This window comes from Arachis ipaensis, chromosome B3 (genome assembly GCF_059453495.1).
Source record: "Arachis ipaensis isolate K30076 ecotype BB chromosome B3, ASM5945349v1, whole genome shotgun sequence".
In the NCBI taxonomy this organism is placed as follows: domain Eukaryota; kingdom Viridiplantae; phylum Streptophyta; class Magnoliopsida; order Fabales; family Fabaceae; genus Arachis; species Arachis ipaensis.
The window spans coordinates 107,606,926-107,610,761 of record NC_142438.1 but is presented as its reverse complement, the minus strand read 5'-3'; the positions used below and the strand labels follow the sequence as shown (position 1 = coordinate 107,610,761).

The following is a 3,836-nucleotide window of genomic DNA, read 5'->3' as shown; positions in this document are numbered from 1 at the left end:
TGTTCTGTAGCAAAGATTGCTCTTGATAGTGGACTTTCAGCTGATAATCCCGGGTTAGTTAACCCAAGTTACCAAGTGATAAAGCACCCATAAGAGCTTAGTAATCCAAGCAAATCCTTGGTACAGGAACACCATAGACACATCCCTCAAGGTTCAAACCCTTGGTGCCTAGCTGATGCCAAGGCATCATAGGCTAGTTTCACTAGCATTTTTCTGTTAGTTTTAGTTGTTTTATGCATTTTCTTGAGCTTAAAGTAACCAAAAATGGTTAAATGAAGAACAAAGCAATGAACCATCCAAACAATATGATTTTGATGCATATTCCATGAGTTTTAGTTATAATACTTAAATGCTATGAATGGAAGATTTCTCATGAAATTTTGCAAGACTTTGATGAAATTGTTTGGATGATTTCAGGGAAGAAGAGGCTAAGCAAGGAAGCAACAAAATCAATAAAGGAAGCTTGAATATCACTTGTGGAGTTTAAGTTCCAGTTTAAGCCTAAACTGGAGCTTAAACGCCAAAATCATGAAGGATAAGAAATGCTGGAATTGAAGTTTAACCTCCAGTTTGACCTTAAACTGGAGGTTAAACGCCAGAATGAAAAGCCTCACTAAAGAAGCATTCCACGTTTAACCTCCAGTTTGACCTCAAACTGGAGGTTAAACGCCAGAATGATAATGCCACTCAGGGAGGAGTTCCACGTTTAACCTCCAGTTTGACCTCAAACTGGAGGTTAAACGCCAGAAGTAGGAAGAGTACCAGGGAGCCATTCCACGTTTAAGCTCCAGTTTGACCTCAAACTGGAGCTTAAACGTGTTCGACAGCTTTTCTCCTCCAGGGTTGCTCTCTCCATTTCCACGTTTAACCTCCAGTTTGACCTCAAACTGGAGGTTAAACGTGTTCGACACCTCCAGGGCTACCATTCTAAGCTTCCACGTTTAACCTCCAGTTTGACCTCAAACTGGAGGTTAAACGTGTTCGACCTCCAGTATGCCTCCACCCTTTTCCACGTTTAAACGTGTTCGACCTCCAGGGCTGCCCTTCCTATCTCCACGTTTAAGCTTCAGTTTAACCTTAAACTGAAGCTTAAACGTGTTCGACTACATGACTCTCCAGGGCTACCTTCTTCCATTTCCACGTTTAAGCTTCAGTTTAACCTTAAACTGAAGCTTAAACGTGCTTCTACAAAAGGCCTCACTGGAAGTGTCTGGCGTTTAAGCTGCAGTTTAAGCTTAAACTACAACTTAAACGCCACTCTTGGAAAAGGTTTCTGGGCCAAAAATATTGTGATTTAAGTTAGTCTTTGAGAACAAATATTAACTTAAACTTACTTTGGTATGAAACCCAATTGAATATCATGGTTTATGGGATTGGGCCTGAAGGATTGATGAGTTTGAAATCTCAATTTATTGAGTCATGTGTCATTATTTGATTATCACTAAGTTGGCTCCATAAATGTTACAGGATTTGGATCAACAACCTCATCAAGATTATGGATCATAAACCCAAGGCAAAAGGAAAGCAAGGAGAGGCCTCAAAGCCCAAGAAGCACAACTGAAGCTCAAGATAGAAAGTGTATAAATAGGATAGAAGTTAAGTTAGAGAAACTTTTACTTTCACTTTTAGCTAGTTTTCCTTTTCTTTGTAATTGAATTCAGAGCTATGATTCACTAAACCCCCTTTCATTGGGTTAGGGAGCTCTATTGTAATTCAATGAATCAATAATAGTTTATCTTCTTCTTCAATCTTTTCTCTTGAATTTTGTTAGAAAGCTTCTCGATCTAATTCCATTGGGTAGTTGTCTTGGGAAAGAAACTACCCATACTTGGAATCCTTCGGAGCCTTGGGAAAGGAATGGAGGATTCATGCTAGAGAAGCTTTCTCACAGTGAATTGGATTGGGGTTTGGATGGATATTGTGACATGTAATCCTACCAAATTGTGGTTCATGAAATTGTGTGGTATAATCAGTGATCAAGCATCATCTCTTCTTATGAACATTTAAACCAAGGGATTGGGAATTTGTTTGTTTTTAGAGAGCATTGGTGAGCCAAGGGATTGGGATCCAATCATATAAGATTGCCAAGCAAAATTCAATGAACGCATTGGTTGAGGAAGAGATAAACATGTTTTGATTCGGAGATCTCAATATCTCCTATAACCCAATGAATTCCCCATTTCTGATTTCCACTTTCTCTTTACATTCTGCCACTCAATTCATGCAATCATCCCCATTCCCCTTTTAATTTCAGCAATTTAGTTTCTGCTCTTTAATTCATGCAATTTAAGATTCCGCCATTTCAATTTCTTGTCATTTACTTTTCCCGCCAATTTTATATTCCGCAATACTCATCTCAATCTTGATTCCGCTCAACTAGAACACACTTCTAATCCGAATTGCTCATTCAACCAATCCTTGTGGGATTCGACCTCACTCTATTGTGAGTTTTTACTTGACGATAACCGGTGCACTTGCCGGAAGGAATTTTGCCGATCGTGCAATTTCCTAAATCGTAGCATAACTAGTTTATGTGCATCAAGTTTATGGCGCCGTTGCCGGGGATTGGTTTTCGATTGACAATTCTCAAATTGGAAGCTAACTAGATTGAGCAATTTTCTCTTGCTTTGTTAATTCTGTTCAAGATACTTGTTGAATTTTAATTTCTGCACTCGGTTACATGCTTTCCTTCTTTATGCCTTTAAATTCATGCAACTAACTCACTGACTCACTAACTGTTTGAATTAATTCCTCAATTGAGCTAACCATACTCTTCCATTAACCAAGAGTATTTCACTTGTTTGTGTTTGAGCTGTGTTCTTGTATGACAGGTAGGAGAGGAGAGACATCAACTCCTCCATATACCGAACCAGAGAGGACCCTTCATAGACTTAGAAGGGAAGCAAGAGGGAAGAGAGTAGTGGGAGAAGAGGAATCTGAAGGAGAATCTGAGGACAATTTTGAGGAAGCTTTAGATCTCAACATGGATAGAGAAGTTCACAACCATGAGAGAGCTGATGGAAACGATGCCATTCCTGAGAGGAGGGTTCTTAGTTCATACATAAACCTAACCTCTGGGAATTGTGGTAGTAGCATCCAGAAACCACCCATTCAGGCCAACAATTTTGAGCTCAAGCCACAGCTAATATCACTAGTGGAGAATCATTGTTCCTTTGGAGGAAGTGCTAATGAAGACCCAAACCAACATCTCACAAAGTTCCTGAGAATTTGTGACACTGTGAAGTCCAATGGAGTCCAGGAAGATGCCTATAAACTGCTTTTGTTCCCATTTTCACTTAGGGACAAAGCAGCTAAGTGGCTGGAATCATTCCCAAGGGGGAGTCTAACAACATGGGATGAGGTGGAAAGCAAGTTTCTGGCACATTTCTACCCTCCACAAAAGGTCAATAGGCTTCGATCTGAGGTTCAGACTTTTAGACAACAAGATGGTGAAACTCTCTACGAGGCATGGGAGAGATTCAAGGACTTGACAAGGAAATGCCCACCAAACATGTTCCATGATTGGGTGCAATTGCACATCTTCTATGATGGGCTCTCTTATGAATCAAGGAAGGCTGTAGACCATTCATCAGGAGGTTCATTGAACAGGAAAAAGACTGTGGAAGAAGCCATTGAGGTGATCGAGACAGTGGCTGAGAATGAGTACTACTATGCATCAGAGAGGCACAACACTAAGGGAGTCATGGAGCTGAACCATGTTGATACAATTCTAGCCCAAAACAAGGTGTTTGCCAAGCAACTAGCAGAGCTTACCAGGCAATTAGAAACAAAGCAAGTGGCTGCAATACACACGCAAGATCAAGAGGAAGTAAGCA

The 3,836-nt window shown here is 40.3% G+C and overlaps 1 non-coding gene across 1 annotated transcript; it reads right to left on the bottom strand.

The window, feature by feature from the left end:
• Positions 1–3,409: 3,409 nt before the first annotated feature.
• Positions 3,410–3,513, bottom strand: LOC148571963 (small nucleolar RNA R71). Its single transcript, XR_015909020.1, has one exon. It is a non-coding gene; the product is annotated as a small nucleolar RNA R71 (small nucleolar RNA).
• Between the last annotated feature and the right edge of the window lie 323 nt (positions 3,514–3,836).